At 33.0% G+C, this 20655-nt stretch overlaps 1 pseudogene across 1 annotated transcript; it reads left to right on the forward strand.

Annotated features, from left to right (window-relative positions):
- The first annotated feature begins 279 nt into the window (after positions 1-279).
- LOC148596764 (ralA-binding protein 1-like) lies at positions 280-19805 on the forward strand (annotated as a pseudogene). Its single transcript, XR_015919224.1, has 13 exons — positions 280-1289; positions 1858-2002; positions 2573-2647; positions 4403-4521; positions 5899-6021; positions 7338-7541; positions 8176-8294; positions 9672-9746; positions 10871-10981; positions 12230-12299; positions 13401-13484; positions 14750-14952; positions 16203-19805. The product of XR_015919224.1 is annotated as a ralA-binding protein 1-like (transcript).
- Positions 19806-20655: the final 850 nt, after the last annotated feature.

Below are 20655 nucleotides of genomic sequence, written 5' to 3' on the forward strand. Positions count from 1 at the left end.
AATCAATCAATCAATCAATCAATCTGAAGTCAGACTGAACTGCTAGATATCTGAGAAACATGTGCTTGTTTCGGCTGGCTGTTTTTTTGCGGGAATAGTGTCGGGGATTCCCCAAAGCTGCATCCTATTGGGGTAACCTATACCCCGGACCACTACACTCCCCTCCGTTTTATTAAAGGCCCCCCTTACCCCCTGTTTTCCCCTTGGGCATATAAAAATCCCCATATCCCATTTTTACGGAGGGAGAGCTGCGGCCCCTGGGCCCCCATATGATCTAGTGAACACCCCTGGTTCCCTGCAGCAGTTAAAATAAACTTGATATTTAGCTTTTAGCTTTTTGAGTGTGTAATTCCGGTTGATAAAATTACAGATTTTAAAATTTGCGAAACGAACGTATCAAATTAAACAACGAATTGCCTTTACCAACTTTTAAGTACATTTTGTCACAAATATATTGTATTCAGTAAAATTAGTGACCTAATTCATAATTGCTGGTCATTTTGACAGCTGTCTTCATTACAAATGTTTTCAATTTTTTCAACATTTATGTAGGATTTTTATCGTTCGATTTCTGGTAGGTTAAACTTCTTCTATGTAAATAAAAGACTAAGTATTTTAAAACACATGTTTAGCTTAATACGATGAAGGTGAAACCTTTTAATGCTCCCGAAGAAACATTAATAAAAACTTTTTTTTTTTTGTCAGCTCTTATTTGATATGTTATACCTTCAAGTATGGTAAATTTTGTAATGATTTATATTTGCCCTAAAGCATTATACTAATTGTCATGGTCAGATATGTCTATTTGCATTCATAAAGAATTATTGATTTTTGTGGTCCGAAATGTCTTTGGGTTGAATTGTCCAACACTGGTTAACATTATGGTTCTTAAAATTTGCGAAACGTCTTCAAAAATTTCTTTTATTGTATTAAGTTTCGCTGCATTCTGTTTCATTTAGTATGGTTTAATTATGATTTTATTACGATTTGATTCATTTTATCGAATCATTTCGTTTCAACTCTTTTCTTTTATAAATTATTTTCGTTTCATTTTGGTTCGTTTTCGTTTCGAATTTTTTTGACCCGATAAATATGGGTAATATTGATGACGTAATTTTCGTAAACATTCGGGAGCTATACTGCAGACTATAAGGCCAACCTTATCTTGGAAAAACTATGAGTCGATTTGTATTTAATTATCGAAACTAGCAAATATTTTCCGATACTGGTTTGCAAATATATGCAAATGAAGCTGCCATTATGCTGTTTTTCAGCTCCTGAAAATGCAGGTACAAACCGGATATTGATGCTTTTTCTTGCCATAAGTATACAGAACCAAGTTGATAATACAACCATAAGGGAGCGTATTAACATTTGCGGTGGCTTTCAACATGTCAGATGCTAGAGGTTAGGATGGCATTAAGTCAGAAAATAGCTTGCCAGACAACCTCTAGCATTGCTGGAGTACATAAATGTGATAAAGTCACTCCTTCATTTGTCATTTTTCAGCAGGAGATTTGGTATGAAAACTGGGTTTCATCAGCATTTGTTTGGGCATAACTAGTCAAATGTGTGTGAAAATTATGAAAAACCTTGCATAAAGGGTGCTTCCTTGAGACAAAAATGCTTATTACTGTACATGTTAGTTCTTGAATAGTTGGTATGACCCTTTTGATTGGCTGACACTTAGAGGAATTTAATGATTTTATCTATAATAACAATATTTACATAACATAAACAAAGATATCTGTATTAAATTAACTTTCATTTTGCTTTGCACGGCATTTAATTCAATTAATGAATTTGACTTCCATCCTGCATTGAATTTGGAATAGTACTTTTTAGTAGTACTTTTAGGGGATGATGATTATGACAAACAGAACAAGAGAAAGATCTTACTTGGGAAGAAAACAGATTGGAAGAAAGGACAGAAAGACAAGGGATATGTTATGTTCGATGAAGATGACTCAGATGAGTCCCTAGTCACCTCAGAGGATGTCAAGTAAGGATTTCCATTTATATCAAGATAGAATGATTCACTTTACAAAAAATTACCTTACTCTATCAAGGATCAAACCCTACACTCCTCATTGACAATCTAATGACACACTGATTTGGCTAAATAGTGATGTGTCAGTTTCTGTAAGAATCAGGCAGTGGGTAAAACATGCCATGAAAAAAAAACACCATTTCAAAAGTTTTATTTGCCTATTTTCACCATCAGCATCAAGAATAAAGGCCAAGATTTTCCAAATCACATTGGAAAATAGATTTATAATTTCATTGAAATGCACCGGATATGAACATTTCAAGAGCAGATAACTCTGTCAAAAACATCATTTTTTAACATTCTATTGAAAAATTGCTGAGCATATCCTGTGATGCAGATATCAAATAATGGTATTTTCATATAGAGAAAGCATCCTTGAGGGAAATCATATTGTCAGACTGGTTCGCATGCTTTCTGATTATTCTTATTTTGCCTGATTCTAACAAAAACTTACACTTAAATTATTTTATTGTAAAATTGATCTGATGCTACTCGCTTATGTTTCTTTTTTTTCTTTTTCAGGAGCCCATCAAAGTGTAAGAAGGCCAAAGGATTTAAATTCTCCACAAAGAAAAAGGACAAGGATAAAGAAGAAGAGTAGGTATGATTAATTTGTTATACTAATGATTAGCTCACCTGGCTGAAGGCCATGTGAGCTATTGCCATCACTTTGCATCTGTCGACCGTCGTTGTTGTAAACAATTTTTCTAAACTCTTCTCCTCTGAAACTACTTGACCAATTGGAACCAAACTTGGTATTAATGTTGCTAGGGTATCATTCATAGAACTGATGTTGGGATTTTGATCCGTCAAAAAACATGGCTGCCGTTACTAAAATTAGAACATAGGGGTCAGACAATAGTTTTTCGCATATATCTCCAAAACGGTTAGGTTAAGCCCAATCCTGACTGAGTAAAAGTGTTCAGGTTCAGCATGATGAGATCTATTTGCAGTCAAATTCAAGTCAAAAATCAAGCATGGCCGTCATTACTAAAAATAGCACATACATGTAGTGGTCAGACAATAGTTTTTCGCATACATCTCCAAAATGGTTAGGTTTAGCCCATTTTGAAAGGAGTAAAAGTTTTAAGCATGACGAGATCTATCTGGGGTCAAATTTTCACTTTAATCTATTAAGCCATGTTGAGTTATTGCCCTTTTTCAAAGTTTTTTGCTATTTTTAATGTTATTTCTTTAAAAAATCTTCTCCTCTGACACTAATTAACCAATTGAAACAAAACTTGGTATAAGTGTTCCTTGGGGTATCCTGCATAGAATTGAAGTGGTTTTTTTTTATCCATCGAAAAATATGGCCTCTCTTACTAAAAATAGAACATAGTGGTCAGACAGTAGTTTTTCGCATATATCTCCAAAACCGTTAGGTTTTGCCAAATTCTTCAATAGCTGAAATGATCCTTATTTTCAGGACTACAAAAGTCTTCAGGCATGAAATTTGTCAGACATGTTCTTATAAGAGTTATTGCCCTCGGCAGTTTTTTTTTACAGTTTTCAGCCAGCATCTTGAAAGCTATGATAGATTTAGACTTTCATTTACTGAAATGATCCTTATGATAAGTCCTATTAAAGTTTTCTGGAGTCAAAATTGCTGGACAACTTCTTGTTTAATTTATTGCTCTTGAAATGCAAAATTCAACCAGGTGAGTGATTCAGGCTTCTGGGAGCCTCTTGTTATTTAAAAAGCATGAGGTATATAGAGGTCATGCTGTTCATTAGTGTGTTTCTCTTTCCCTACTTCTTATCAGCATTTATTCTTAAACCACTGAATGGAACTTGATGAAATGTTCATGTATTCTTTATTACATGGTGTGAGTGGGACTTTTTTTTCATCAGATATTTTTGGAGGGTTTTCCTGATGCAAAATCTAGACTTTGCTTTGTCATTTGTTGTTCACTGCAGATCAAAGTTGAAGGGTGGGGCTAATTAACCTATGCTCCATATTCATAGTCTCTAAGCTTTTCATAAATTTTATAGGTCCATAAATCTGATTTATATGGTCTTAGCTTATATTTTCTGTAAAAAAAAATGTCATTACATCCATTGTAATTACTTATATTTGGTTATAAATTTGATATTGATATCAGTTTTCTAAATTTAAGGATGGAGTATAAAAGTCAAGGGTGGGGCATGCTGATTCCTGCTTCCTGTTTTTGACTGTGTACTATATTACTTTGTAAAGATATTAATTAGTACCAAGAGTGGTACCCCTTATTTAGTATTGAGAGTGGCAAAGGTGTAAAAACTATGAAATATCATATAGACCTCTCTATATAAATCAATAATTCCTGAAAATATGGAATGTGTAAAATTTACTTTAGGAGGAAAAGAAAGAAGTAAAAAGAGAAGAAAAAGAATGTGAGAAAGAAAAGAAGAAGGAGGAAAAGAGCACAAGAAACATAAAAAAGACAAGAAGAAAGGAAAACAAGAAGTTGAACAGACTACAGACACTACCAGTAAATAGTTTACTACTTTGTATGCAGTGTTTTCATGTTGTAGATTGACTAAGATCCTGTTCTATAAAAAATGGCTGGTGGCTGTAAGTTTCTTTGCTTTGTTCCCTTAGGGTATTAAATACTTGTATATAGTCAATTCTTCTCCCAAGAGAAATATGGTGAGTAGTTCCCCTAGGGTCACATACACGATGTTGGTATATTGGTAATAGTTCCTTAAGGGAACATTCCTCCAGGAATCTCCATGAAAGTCTTCCTTGTGACGTCTTCCTTGTGAAGCATTATTATTCTTTGTAGATACTTTACCTTAATGGTAGAATAATTAATTGGAAAGAGTGAATTATCAAAATATTATCACGAGTGCCGAAGAACGCCTAGATTTCACGAGTGAGCAGAACTTGTCCCATGCACAGGTTAAATTTTAATCTTAATGCGTTCTCGGCAAGAGTGATCATATTTTGGTTATTCACCATAACCAATTGATTATCCTATTTATTATATAGATTTTCTTCATAATTTATCGATATTTTCAATATGTATTTTAAGTTCTGTGATTGGCGGATTTATATAAAAGTTGTGACGTTTTGGCGCGAGAAAGCACGAGAGTGAAATTACCAAATTTATTTCACAGTGTGAATTATTGAAATTAATTACACTGGGAACATTCGATAAAACACTGATGTCTATATGATAATAAATTAACCCTATTATAAATTTGCAAATTCATTCAGGTCCAGAGAATAGAAAAAAAAATAATTTGATAATTTGAATCAGAAACCATTCACATTGTCAGTTTTCATACCTCAAAGGAATAATGTACCCAGGTAAGCCAATTTTCTTATTGTAAAAAAATGCACACTGAATTCTGAATAGAGAACAATTTAAGAGAAAAACATTTTTAAGGTAATAAGTGGCTGTCTTAATAAGAATCGTGCAAAATCTGAAAAATTTGATACACCACCATAAAAGGCTACATATTTTTATTTTTCAAATTAAGTTGTTTTATGTGTCTATAAAATGAAATGTGTAGTTATTCATTCCAATCTTTCTGCTCTTTGGAGGTTATCAATATTGAAAATCCAATAGATTCTATTGTATTTGAGTGTCATTTACAGAATTATCTCCATTAATTTTGAAATCTGAAGTGCATTTTATGTAATTTTTATCTCCTAAGAACATGGGTTATATGAAAAATCTAATGCTAATTTCTGTTTTCTATGGCAATGTAAACAAAATATCAAAAATAAAAATATGTAGGCTTTTTACCCATGAATCACATTTTGCATGATTCTTAGCTTGAGTGTTACATTTCTAAGAAGTGATTGTTTAAGATTGCTTGTATGTCATAATAGTCCCAAAATTTGTTCACTGTAATTACAGAGGAATTAGATAAAGCTGTATTGGGAGTTCCGCTGACAATAGCCGTGGCGCAAAATAAATGTTACGATGGAATAGAACTGCCAGTTTTGTTCAGGGAATGTATCGACTATATTGAAGAACATGGTATATTAGTTACTTCAGTAATATAAATTATATCCCAGCAATTAAGGCGGTAGAACTAGGTTAGGGGAAATAACTCCTGAAATCAGTGATGTGTTTTTATCGTATTCAATTTTACCAAAGCCCATCAAGCTTTCCAATGGAACAAAATGAAATCAGTCCAAGATACTTTTAATAAATTTAAACCTTGCATGAGATTTATGTAAAATGCTGAATACAAACGTTCCATTGATTTGAATGAGTTGTGTCCCTTATTCTAGGTCTACCTTCATAAGTTTGTGTATATATTTGAATTTATTCATCTGTCCATCAATCGCTGCTTCAATGTGGTATTTAAAAGAACAATTCAACCTAATATTTATAATATAAGAGGCTGTCCATGTAAAAATCAGGCAGATCCTTTGATATGGTTGGCATATGGTAAATTTTATCTCTCTGAATTTGCAATGTAATTTTTATTTCATATGTATGTCAAATAGTAAAAAGATGTTTTGATGAGACAATGGATGGCATGGAAAACAAATTTAAAATTCCCTTACATAGCCACCAAATTTTGACCAAAAATAAAGACTTATCTCCCTTTTTCAATGTAATTTAATGCTTTCTATGTAATTTTTTTCTCTTTAACTGTTGAAGTTAACTGAAAACCAACATTCAACTTTGAGAAAGAATTCATTTATGATATGAAATGGATGAAAAAATTTTGAAAACATGTGCAACCCACTGCATAGTTTTGGCATCGACATCCTGTTTAACTTGGTCAAGTTAAAGTACATTGTACTACACACTTAAGGATGTAGACCTAGGGTAAGGGACATAACTCGTGGAATCAGTGATATGTTTGTATCATATTCAATTCCACTAAAGCCTCTCAAGCTTTTGTTTGAAGAAGAATAGAATAAATACAAATTAATTAGATGCTTATATAAGATTGATGTAAAATGCTGAATACAAACGTTCCAATGACTTCTAAGAGTTGTGTCCCTTACCCTAGGTCATATTGCCCTATAATATCTTGTAGTGCTTCCATATTGGAAATGATTAGTAACTAAACTTAGCCAATCAACTTCAATATTTTTTTATACAAACACCTGTATTCACCAATAACTGACTCAAATGACTATGATTTGAATAATCCTGTGTAGTACATTCTATTAACCTATTTATAAAGACCACCTGTCTTATATGACCATGATTTTAATAATCCTGTGTAGTACATCCTATGCAAAATTAACCTGTTTATAAAGACCACCTGTCCATGAATTTGCTTACACTTGGAAGTTCACGGATGACTGAACTACACTAATCTTATGTTTCAGGTTTGTCATGCGAGGGTATATACAGAATATCTGGAGTAAAGTCTAAAATCCAGCTGCTGAAGGAATGTTACAACAATGGGCTCCCAGTATTTTTAGAGGAACATGAACCTAACATTGTTTCCAGCCTGTTGAAGCAGTTTCTTAGAGAATTACCAGAACCTGTTCTGACAACGTGGCTCATGCCCAAATTTGAAGAGGCTTCAAGTTAGTAATTTTTATTTCTCTGATTTATTAACTGGGGTTCAGATTTATGTTTAAGGCCTTGTCTCTTCATTCATATTTTCAGTTGAATCATATTATTGTCACAGGTCTATTATTAGCATTTTGCAGACAATAGAGGGTTGTGTTTTACTATTTCAATTATTTTAATGTCTTGTTTTCTGCATGACATTTCTAAATTGTATCCATTTAAGTACATCTTGCATCACATTATGATACTACAATTTAACACATGTAAATTGAATAAAATGGCAAAACAATATGAATTATCAAGAGTAACCAAGGGAACCAAGAATCTAATGGTAATCAAAAGAATGTAATCCAGGGACAAAGACCAGACATGGAAAACCGACATACACAACAAAGAACATAAAGTAACTAAAATAATACATACAAAGTAACAACATTAAAGGAGCAACTCAGACTCCACTAAAAATAGGGAGCATGGTACAGGTGAGGGTCCTCAGCTTTTCTAGAAACACTCACCGAGGTAATAAAGGGTTCGTTCCTATACATCTTGACAAAAAAAGGACTAATTTTAAGATATTTTTTTATCTACTGATATTCACTTACAAACTTTCTGTACACTAGTATGTATTATAAGTATAAATACTTGTAGTTCTGAAGAGTGAGAAGAGTAAAGTAGACAGATTTCACAAACTGATCCACGATTTACCTAAACCTAACAGTCTGTTGTTATCTTGTATGATTGTCCACATGACACATGTCATAAAAAGGGTAGGTATAATAGGGCTTTCATTTGTTTTATATCTTAAGTATCAGTCTCTGTAAGAATCAGGCAGTAGGTGAAACATAGTATGAAAAATACCACCATTTTGATAGTTGCAGTTGACTATTTTCACCATGAGAATCAAGGAAAACAGACAAGATTTTCCATATCATACTGGACCATTGAGTTCCAAATTCATTGAAGTGCACTGAAAACATTTTAAGGGCAGATAATTTGACAAAAACCTCATTTTCCTTACATTTTATTGACAAATTTTCTAAGGAAAGCTAGTGATGCAGAGATTAAATAATGATCGTTTCAAATCGAGAAAGTATCCTTGAGTGATATTATATTGTCAGATCGGTAGGGTTTTGACATGCTTGTTTCTGATTTTTCCCATTTTGCCTGATTCTTATAAACACTTATACTTAAATACATTTAAATCATTCCTCCTCCTAGTCATAAAACGGGGGGAGGGTTGCGAACTTTTAACGAAGCAAAAAGTGTAGGAGCACTATCAGGTCGCAATTATAAATACATTTTAAAACTGAGACTTTAAATTTGAACTTGAATACATGTTTTGTAAGAGTGTTACGTTTTCAACTTTAAATTACAAAAATGAACATGATGAAAGATAGTTAAATTATCAAGAGATTACAGTTCTGCAATAACTGTCTGTGATGAAGTTTGCCACAAGTTTGCTCTGCTTATATAAGTTACGGTTGGATGGAAGCTCACAAAGTTTTTAGTGTCTGATGTATCACGGAAAGTCACTTTAATATCATTAAAAAAGTTTGTTTCTTCTGTCTAAGTATTGAAAAATGAATAAGGAAATAAAACTCACGTCTTAATAGTTTTACATAATTCAGTGCTGATCTATCAGAATTGAGTCATATTTCAATATCAAACAAAATAAAAACGATCTTCCAATCTGGGTTTTCTGATGTATGTACCCCTCGGAATCATACCATGTAATGTCACTATCGAAATTACAGCCTAATACATTCTGCAGTTAACACGTGTGTCACATGGTTTAAATTTCATGTCCCGTCGCTCACCTGTGTTATAAAAATATACTACACAATTATTTAATGTTTAGTTTTGAAAAGATTCAAGATTTAACGTTGTCATACATGTACAACACTAAATAGAGATCTTGGATCTAGAAAGTACATTGCCACACTTCAAATGTGGTTTTAATTCTTGCACGCTTACCATACTCAATATGTAGGCATATAAAGACTGTTTAAAATTTCGGTACGTCTTAACACTGCTAAGGATTCCTTAGTGCACTAAGGACATAGATTATGCCACTAAGGACTTGAAGGGGTGCTGTTACATGTATTAGAGATTGATATTTAATGCATATATTAAAAATTTTATAGAAAATAATCACAGAGCAACTTGGATGCATGCCCCAGGTGGTGGAATGCTGGGGTTGTCAGGCTATGATATGGAAAACCTGACCGCAAACCATAGTGGTGCACCATGCTGGGAAAGATGCCACATTCCTTGCACGTAAAAAAAAACCCTGCTGTGGTATTCAATAGGAGTAGGAACCTTTGCGCTCCGCCACAGGAGGCTAAATTGCCTGACCCTACCAATCCCTCCCTTTTTCATATGGCGATCAAAATTTGTCAACTCCATTATCCTTGTGTCCCATCCTTTTTTCATTTCATCATCATTTCATGTTCATTTTATCATCCATTTCATGTTCATCGACTGAATATAGCTGAAATATTGCTGTTCGGTCGTTAAACCTCAACAATCAATCAACCAACTATTTCTCTTTAATTTAGGTTGGCCTTTCATGTACTCTACTCAGGTAAATACTTCCGGACACTGTGATTGGACAAATTGTGCTGATACCCAAAATGTTTTATTAATTCCATGCTCTAACATTATTACACTTACATTTTATTTCTTGAAAACCATTTTATATAAATCCTATGAATTTTTAAAATTTATGTGCCATTCGCAGAAAAAGGAGGAAACTTTGACCCCAAACATCATCTGCTTAAATTACCAAAGAATCGAGACGGTTTTGCTATGACTTTGATCGCAATTTTAGTTAGAGAAATAAAGATAATACTGGAAAAAAGTCAGTTTTCAGTTTATAGCTCCGTCATTCTTTTAAAGGTGTAAATTTTTCAAACATTTCACTATTGTCGCCTATGGGAAATAAATAGTACCGGTCACAGTATTCACACATGGACATGTACACTGTTCCATTCATTAATGATTGTTTATTATTGTTTTTTTCTAAAACATAATGTTTAATATCTATATTAAATATTAAATATAAATTTGATGTTCATTCACGCTACTGAAAGGAATGAAAACAGCTGATACACATCGGAATGATACATGTTTGTTTACATGATTAAATTGGACAGTAATTTACAAACACACAAGCCACCCTAGTAAGTCGCGTGCTGCTCATTTGGCAATCGAAAATCAATCACAGTTACAGTCTCAAAGTCTGTTCAGGACGTCATTTTAGAATTGTTCACAGTCGCGGAAGAGATCTAAGATCTTTAACAAATACTCATATAAGAACATATTGGTCTTGAACGACTTTTAGGATCTCTCACGTTCGCCATTTACCTGTTTTAGGGGGTATATCTTGGCTGTTAGTAGATACCTAACGGATGTTGGTGGCGGAACCCAGCTTTTGAAACAACTGGCTACAGAGGTAGATCACATGTATTGTTCACATGCATAATTTATTAGCGCGCTGGGATTCGTATGTAGTGCATTCTTGTATATGTACCAAAGAGTATGATTCCCGTAATATTGCCGTTGACCTAATCCCAGCCCCCACCTGTCCTACACTTCATCGGTCTGAGACTAGGTCGACCGATGATCGTGATTAAGATATACTTTCCTTACGTTTACATATAGCTTATCAACTGAGACATGTAGCTAGTTAAGAAAGATAAAAGTGTCAACCATCATCAAACCTTAATATTTCACAAACTGGCTATGATGCATCACGAATTGAGTGTTCATTAAAAGTCCTTCGTACATGTAATCAGAATTGTGAATTGAAAAATAACTCAAAGAGTTCAATATTAACTATTTACAACATAGGCTTGTGTTTAGTTAAACGTTAGAATTCGATTCCTGATTTTTCCTTTTATCCCTGCTTTTATCCAATATTATTTGAGGTGTAAAAATTGAAACGATCGATATAAATTACTCAGTACATGAGTACTTTGATAATAATATGTTGACAATCTTTAAATGATCGCCTTAAATTTAGAAATAAAACATACCTGTAATATGATAAAGACTTATATATAGAAACGCAGTTTAATAAAAATGTGCATCAGCGTTACGTTGACAATTCATTACACAGATACATGTACATGTATATACACGAAGTCCCTTTTAAATTATTAAAGGTCAAGAACTATACTCTGTAAGAAAAGATATCTTTAACCTCTATACACCCGTGTTACTAACTCCTTTATGACACCAATAAATAAAAAGGCATGTTCACTTAAAACCTTAGTAGTTCACCTTAACTACCGTTTCAAAATGAAAAGCTTATAAACCATAGAAGCAATCTGCTTACATTTCAGATGATGATCGGTTTTGCTGTTAACAAGTTCCAACATTGATTCAACATTTTCTTACTAGACAAAAAGTGAGATATTTCACAAACCTTTAGTGTAGGCAGATGGCATCCATGTAACCACGGAGGCATATTAGCAGTTTATTATTATTAATGTTTGTGTTATCATGCAAAGTTTTGCATCTAAAAATCATCACACATGAAACATCCGCTACTGATTTTGAATACGCGTCCCGTAAAAATTGTATGTTACATGTGCCATTTACAGCTGTATATTTATATGATGAAAAGGTATTTTCAAGCAAATTTAGATTAATTCAGATTTTTTTTTATCAAATGTGCATTTGTAAAATTGAAATTTAGGAGGCCACTGTAAGATCAGAATTTATTGACCAAAAGTCAATGGACTCAACAGCTAAAAAAGAGAAGGATAGTAAAATAAGATGCTTTTGCTCAGTTGTTTATTTTACCATGTCTGTTTGTCTGTCTGTCTGTCAACATTTCTTGTAAGTGCAAATACTTCTAAACCTCTCAAGGGATTATGATGAAATTTTATAGTAAGGTTGGGTATCATAGGTAGATGTGAATGAAGGAATATGATTATTGTCAGAGGACTCCAAAGGGAGATAATCCAAATTAAGTGTTTTACATGGTTAAACCTTGTAAGTACAAATCCCCCCAAACCAATCCAAATATTTTGATGAAGATATATAGGAAGGTTGGGTATCATATGTAGATGTGCAAGAAGAAATATTTTTACTGTTGGATGACACCAAAGGGAGATAATCCAATAAGCATTTTGCATTAAGTTCATTTGAAGTGGAGGGTATTGTCTTTGTGAGTTTGCTCACAGTATTTTCAGTTACCTTTGCTTTCCTATAAGAGAAAATCTTTTCAGACATCCATAAAACCAGTTAAAAATCTGCTAGAGTTTTTTTTTATAATACCACAAAAAATTGTGGTTGTATTATGTTTGTCCTCATTGTTAGCTTCAGCAATAAAATTTGTTTTTGTTTCTTTGCGATAACTTCCATTTTAATTAAGCAAATGTCATTAAATTTGTATATATAGTTACTTGCTATCAAAAGAAGAATGCTGATTAAAATTTGGCCCCAGCTGTTCTTGCCAAGAAAAAAAGGTCACATCCTAAATATACTATTTCTGGTCCAATTTTGAATAATTTAATTTGAACTAATATACATTATTTCATTGTCTAACTGGTGCTGAGCAATGTAATAGTAGTCTGTGAATTAAAGCCTGGTTTCTTATTTAGACCATGCCCCTGCAGGGACTACTTTTTTATGCAATGTAAGCATCGACATTCCTAACTGATTCCACTATAAATATCTTTCAAATTTAAATTATTCTAATCCTCTTTTAGTGTATTATATTGTGTCCTCTTTTGCTCAACGTGAACAGATTTCGACTAGTTGCAGTTGCATCCTGCAGTGTTTTTATTCAAGTAATGAACTATTGATCTTGTTTTCGTGGATGTCATAATTTTGACAGAAAATGATACAATTTTCTATTACAGCTGTATTTGTAGAAGAAGATGAAGAGTTGATACAGTTACAAGGAGGAGGATTATAGAGTCAGGAGGAGGAACTCATTGCTTTAGGTATTATAAGAATTGTTTAGAAAAGTAAAATGGTCTTTGCATTTAAATTTGTTTATCTAAATATAATCCTAAGAAAAATGGTTTTGGGGATTTCCACTGTGCAATTAAAATTTGAATTTTTCATTATTTATGCTTCATCTGCTTGTAAAAGCGTTGATCGTAGCACATTTTCAATGATGTGCACTTCATTAGGAAGTGTAACCAGTCAATGCTTCTACACGTAAATGAAACATCAAAAATCAAACATTCAGTTCTGATGTCTCTCTTATTTCATTTCATCTGTATTAAAGTAAAACACTTGGATACAGATGGAATAAGATAAGAGATTTATGTAAATGTAGTCTGGTTATAGAAATGTAATACACAGTAATCAATAAATGTAGTCTGGTTATAGAAATGTAATACACAGTAATCAGTAATGTAGTCTGGTTATAGAAATGTAATACACAGTAATCAATAAATGTAGTCTGGTTATAGAAATGTAATACACAGTTATCAATAAATGTAGTCTGGTTATAGAAATGTAATACACAGTTATCAATGAATGTAGTCTGGTTATTGCAGGCATGGCTTATTTAAAAATATAGAAATGCTATCCATCATGTGTTAATCCAATTATATATTGAGATGAGCATGTTTTAATGATATGCGCAGAAAATATTATTGTTTACGCCAAGAGAAAACTCAACAATATGACCAAAAAACAATTCATGTTGCCTTAGCGACCACTTGTAATCAAATCATGAACTGAATGTGAACACAGAAAACAAGGACAATCTACATATTCAATGTAACAAAGCAAATAGATTACCCATTGAAGAAGAGTAATCAAAAGAATGTAATCCAGGGACAAAGACCAGACATGGAAAACAGACATATACAACAAAGAACATAAAGTAACTAAAATCATACATACAAAGTAACAAAAGCAAATGAGCAACTCGGACTCCACTAAAAATTTGGAGCGTGGACCAAGTACACCGGTAGGGTACCATTGAAGATAAGGAAAAAAGTAAAGCACTAGCAATATCCACTTTTGAAAACTGGGAGTGACAGTGACATCTAGTGGATGGGAAGGGTAAACATGACCTGCTCCACCCATGGAACCCATCATATTGCATGTGAGTATAATGTGGTAATAATCTAGCAACAGTAATGCAGCTCCCTTCGTCTAACTCTATTCACACTAGCAATATAGTGCATGTTAATAACGAACCTGACCATTTTTATTTATTTATTTTTTTTTTGTATTTATCATTTTATAGAGAGTGAGCTGAGAACTAAGATTGAGACGGAGAAGAATGAGATAGAGAGGCTACAACAGGAGATCACGGAGTTACAGTACCTTAGACAGGACTCTGACCTCGAGGAGTACAGCTCCTCTTCTGACTCCAGCTCAGATAGCGAGGATGAGGAGGATCTACAGGAAATACTCAATGACCTTCTCGAGAAAAATGAATCTCTAGAGGTATTTGAAAAATGTTAGAAAAATTGAAAACTTGTTTAAACATTACTAATTTCATTTCTGAAAAGTGGTATGGCCAATGTTAATTTTGAAAGTGGTATTTGATAGTAACTTTTTTCTCATATTTTACAAATTATTGTGCTATTCTTAGATTTTCGTACATTTAAGAAGAGTGTTTGTGGAACATTTGCCATAATAAAAAAAAATGATTATTCAAAACTATACAATTATTCATCTAATAAAACCCCTGATTAGAAAATGTTAAAAAAAAAAAAAATGAAAAGGGAATACAATTTTTGGTAACAGAAAAAAATTTTCTTTGGCTTTAAAGTGAAATTTTATTTTTTTTCCAAATTTGGCAATTTCAGCAATTTTTTCCTTTTTTTTTTTTTGTTGGCTTTTGCCATTACCGTCCTTTGTCATATGTAAATTCCGATTTCAATAACTTCCGTCTTTTGGTTTACTTCCTGAAATCATGCCTGTGATTAGGTTTGATAGATTTTCAATTGATCAGCCAATAATTTAAATTTTGTTTGGTTTTATGAACAAAAATTTAAAAAAAGTTTAAAATTACAAAAGAGAACAAAATTATTAACTCATAAAGATCAATGTGAAAATTGTATCACTTTAAGATGTTCTTAACAGTCACCAGCAAATTCTGGAAAGATGAACTTAAGCCATTATCTGACAGTTGATTTTATTGAGACTAAGAACATAGAAATATTTCATACAGAATCTTGAGTGTTATAGGTCAAAAGTCAATGGGTAAGGGCAGGGGTCATATTAAATCAGGCAAGGTGGTGACCCTTTCTACATTTATCTTAAGTACCAGTCCATATAAAATTCATTTATTGCCTATGGTAAGGTGATTCATGGTGTAGAAAAACCCATTGATCAGATGATATTTTTTTGGTCTACATATGCCCTTTTTTTGTGTGGTAATAGTCCTTTCTGCATTTAGATCTGTACGTTTGAGAAAACTACACTTTAACTTCCCACTAAAATCAACCAAATCAAGAATGATAAATCTTGCAAAATGCTAATTTCAGGTGCAGTCTATATAAGTTTTATCTCATAAGTGCTACCCCGAAATGAAAAAAACTATGACTGGTCATGTTATCTATAATGGTCTGTGAACAAGAAATAAAACTGAGGTCGATAGGGTTTTGACATGCATGAATCACCTGTCTGATTTTTTAAAAGACTGCTACTTAAGTTCTCTCATGTAAATTTGTTTTATTTAATTTTAACAGAAGAAGAATGCTGACCTATGTAACAAGATACATGGCGAGAGAATGATCTGTCTGGCGGTGAAAATACAGATCAGAATGTTACAACAGAAACAGCTAGAAAGCTCTGCCAATGATCTGGAGAAGGACTTGTTATGGTGAACAGACATATAGACATTGACTTTAAATGACAGATTATTGAAGTTTGTAGACATGGGTCTTTAAAGGCGGAGTTTTCATAGAGTATTGTATTTGTTGCTAGGCTTCAAATTCTTGTATAAAATCAACAATCTAAAAAGAAAAGATATTACTTTTACAATGCCTCAGTGAAGCAATTATCAAGATGTTCATGTTTGTAAATTGTGTGAAAAGTCACGAAATCTGCCATTCGTATTGAGTAACTCTGAATGAGGTTTGTTTTAATTTAAAAGATGTAAAATTGTTGAAATGTTAGTGCTAAAATAATCTGTTATGCATTATCTTATTTCTAAACAACCTAATTAAAGTTAGACCTATCAATTATTCCATTCAGTTGCTGCGTGTAGGATCAAACAATACTCCATTCTACTTTCTGTTCAAATGACCTTTCTATTCAGCCGATCAGATTTAATCTTTCATGATTTTGAAAGCATTATTCAAAGGGACAACCCTGAGGAGTTTTAAATTGTAATCTGAAGTGTTGTTACATTTGGTGTATAGTGACCGAAAGTAGTGTTTGATAGTTCTAACTTTGATTTCATTAATTTAAAATAAAATATAAATTTCTCAAATAGGTCTTTCCCTTGTTTACTCCGACTCTGTTACAGTTAAGTTTATATAAGAAAATGAATTTTTACCTACCCACCAAAAGTAGAACTGCCCCTAAACTGTTTTATGGAATAAAATATATCATATGTTGATATGAGTGAGTGGAAATATTTAATGTTGAATGCTAGTAAGGGAGATAATATGTTTTAAGTACTTTTTCCACTAAGAATCGGGCAAAATATATCAAAGGTGTGGCACAAGAAGGAAAAAACACAAAGATTTTATTGCATTAACCAATTAATTATACCTGATGTCCACCAGAAATAACCATCAAAGTGTTCGTAAAATTTGCTTTTTTAAGATATTGATAGATCAAATTTAGTTGAAATGCTTTATGGGAAAATGGCGGGAAAACTTTCCCACACTTTTTCCCTATATAAACAGTAAAAAAATATCTACATAACAGATGCTTCAGGATGAACTTAAACAACTTAAATAGCATTTCCTGATGTACTGAATATATTTTAGGCAAAATTGACTAAATTGGGGAAAATAATGTGGCACCCATTGCCTGATTCTTACACAGAATAGTACTTAAGTGTATATATGGAGTCCAATATAAAACAGTAGGGGGTTCCTTTTAGTGAGCCTACTTACCGTTGGTCTTTGTATTTGACCTAAATTTTTACAAAGTACTTAAATTCTACACAGTTTCCCTCTTTCAAAAGGCAATTTACCCCCTCCCATTCGAGTTTATTGCAAGTTTTACATGCTTTTTCATTGTAGTTGTGTGATATTAAAAAGTCTGAAGAGCATTGGCTGAACCAGGAGGTGCTCCAGGTGGCATCCCTTATCAAACTGAAATTTGTTTTAATATGTAATTTTAATGTCAGAACATTACAAAATACTCAGAAAGTCCAAGCGACTTGATGCATATATTTTCAGATTTGCCTGGAGGACTGCCACTGACTAAAATACAATTGTAAAAAAACTTCTGACCTAACATGTAATTATGTATGTGCAATATTTATCTTTGCACTATAATAAATTGTGTATGTTCAATACATATTTTATTGACCAAACTTTCCGACACACGTGATGACCTTTCATTCAAAATTGTCAACTTTCCTTTCATCTGTGGCAACATCCCTACAGCACTCAAATGGTTGGTTAATTGTTACTTGTGATGACTGAAATCCTCTTTATACACCCCACTTCCAAGAGTAATAAAGGGAACAAAGGTTGTAGTGGGAATCGAAAGAATGTAATCAAGGGACAAAGACCAGACATGGAAAACAGACATACACACCAAAGAAAATGAAGTAACTAAAATATTACATACAAAGTAACAAAAGCAAATGAGCAACTCGGACTCCACTGAAAACTGGGAGCATGGACCAGGTGCACCGGTAGGGTAAGCATCCTCTGCCGAGTACGGGGAAGGGGGTTGGTGGTATATCATGATAGGGGTGTCTGTACTTTGGTATACTTCCTTCTGTAATACAAAGGGCCACCCATCTCTCATCTATTTCTGTAAATGTACTAATTCTTGTGGTGCACTAATTTTTGTGATTTTCAAAGTGGACAGAAAAGCACAAAAAATAGTACCCATGAAATTTATTTATCAAGATAGACCTATCAATTATTCCATTCAGTTGCTGCATGTAGGATCAAACAATACTCCATTCTATTTTCTGTTCAGATGACCTTTCTATTCAGCCAATCAAATTTAATCTTTCATGATTTAGAAAGCATTATTCAAAGGGAAAAACCTGAGGATTTTTTAAAGGTAATCTGAAGTGTTGTTACATTCTGTGTATAGTGACTGTAAGTAGTGTTTGATAGTTCTAACTTTGATCAGATTAATTAAAAAAAATATAAATTTCTAAAATAGGTCTTTTCCCTTGTTAACTCTGACTCTGTTACAATTAAGTTTTATATAAGAAAATGAATTTTTACCAACCCACCAAAAGTAGAACTGCCCTTAAACTGTTTTATGGAATAAAATATAAAATTGGCTATCATATATTGATATGAGTGAATGGAAATGGTTAATGTTGAATGCTAGCAAGGTAGATAATATGTTTTAAGTACTTCCTCCACTAAGAATCGGGCAAAATGTGTATAAGGTGTGGCACATGAAGGAAAAAATGCAGAGATTTTATTGCATTATCCAATTAATTATACCCGATAACCACCAGAAATAACCATCAAAGTGTAAAATTTACCTTTTTAGGATATTAGTAGGTTGAATTTAGTTCAAATGCACTAAGAAAAAATGGCGGGAATATTTTCCCGCGCTCTGTCCCTATATATATTTTAGGCAAAAATGACTAAATTGGGAAAAATGATGTGGCGCCAATTGCCTGATTCTTACACAGAATGGTACTTAAGTGTATATATAGAGTCCAATATAAAACAGTAGGGGGTTCCTTTTAGTAAGCCTACATACTGTTGGTCTTTGTATTTGACCTTAATTTTACGAAGTACTTAAGTACCACATTGTTTCCCTCTTTCAAAAGGCAATTTACCCCTGCCATTCAAGTTTATTGCAAGTTTTACATGCTTTTTCATTGTAGTTGTGTGATATTAAAAAGTCTGAAGAGCATTGGCTGAACCAGGGGGTGCTCCAGGTGGCATCCCTTATCAAACTGAAATTTGTTTTAAAATGTAATTTTTATGTCAAAACATTGCAAATTACTCAAAAAGCTATTAAGTTAAAGTGACTTGATGCGTATGTTTTCAGATTTGCCTGGAGGACTGCCACAGATTAAAATACAATTGTAAAAAAAATTCCTGACCTAACATGTAATTATGTATGTGCAATATTTATCTTTGTACTATAATAAATTAAGTACATTCAATACATATTTTAGTATACTCAAATTGTTGGTTATTTGTTACTTGTGATGACTGAATTCCTCTTTATACACTCTACTCGCAAGAGTAATCAAGGGAACCAAGGTTATAGTGGTGATCAACAGAATGTAACCCAGGGACAAAGACATGGAAAACAGACATACACTACAAAGTAACTAAAATAATACATACAAAGTAACAAAAGTAAATGAGCAATTCATACTCCACTAAAAACTGGGAGCATGGCCAGGTGCACTGGTAGGGTAAGCGTCCTCTGCTTTTCTAGAAACACCTGCCAAGTACGGGGGAGGGGGTGGGGGTATATTGTGATAGGGGTGTCTGTACTTTGTTATACTTCCTTCTGTAACCCATCTCATCTGTTACTGTAAATGTGTTCTCATGGTGCACTATTTTTCATGATTTTCTCAATGGACAGAAAAGCACGAAAAATAGTACCTATGAAATTGATTTTCAACACTATATTACGCTAATATAATTTTTCGTAACCGCGAAAATTGAAACCTGTGGATATAGCCACGTGACAAAACCCGCGAAAATTGAAACCAGTTAATATAGCCACGTGACAAAATCCGCGAAAATTGAAACCAGTGAAAATGGCCACGTGACAAAATCCGCGAATAATTAGCAACGGAAAAAATTATTATGTTTACAGTACTCCTCCAACACTACTGAACGGAATTGAATGAAACTTTCACTGAATCTTATTACATTTTTCATTGTGCATCTCCTATCTAAGATTTTGATCTGATTCAATTTGTGAAATTTCACAAAACGAATCATAGACTTTGTCATTTGCAAATATGGGGACTTAGGGAACCCATCTCTTATCAGTTACTGCTCCAATACCACC

The sequence above is a fragment of the Perna viridis genome, chromosome 15 (assembly GCF_037379345.1).
Source record: "Perna viridis isolate PV_CMFRI_1.1 ecotype Kerala chromosome 15, ASM3737934v1, whole genome shotgun sequence".
Classification (NCBI taxonomy): Eukaryota; Metazoa; Mollusca; class Bivalvia; order Mytilida; family Mytilidae; genus Perna; species Perna viridis.